Consider the following 207-nt stretch of genomic DNA (forward strand, 5'->3'; position numbering starts at 1 on the left):
TGGAAGGAGATCCATCTCCCACAAGGTGTTCTCTGAGCTCCACACCATAAGGTTTTGTTAAGTGTGTGTGTGTGTAGCAGGGTCTGTGAACATGTATGTACAGGAGCACTTGGAGGCCAGAAGAGAGTGTTGGACTCCCTAGATCTGTTGTCTCCCTAGTTGCAGACAGTTGTGAGCTACCAGACTCACAACTCAGTTCCTCTAAAA

The sequence above is a fragment of the Mastomys coucha genome, unplaced genomic scaffold (assembly GCF_008632895.1).
Source record: "Mastomys coucha isolate ucsf_1 unplaced genomic scaffold, UCSF_Mcou_1 pScaffold4, whole genome shotgun sequence".
NCBI lineage: Eukaryota > Metazoa > Chordata > Mammalia > Rodentia > Muridae > Mastomys > Mastomys coucha.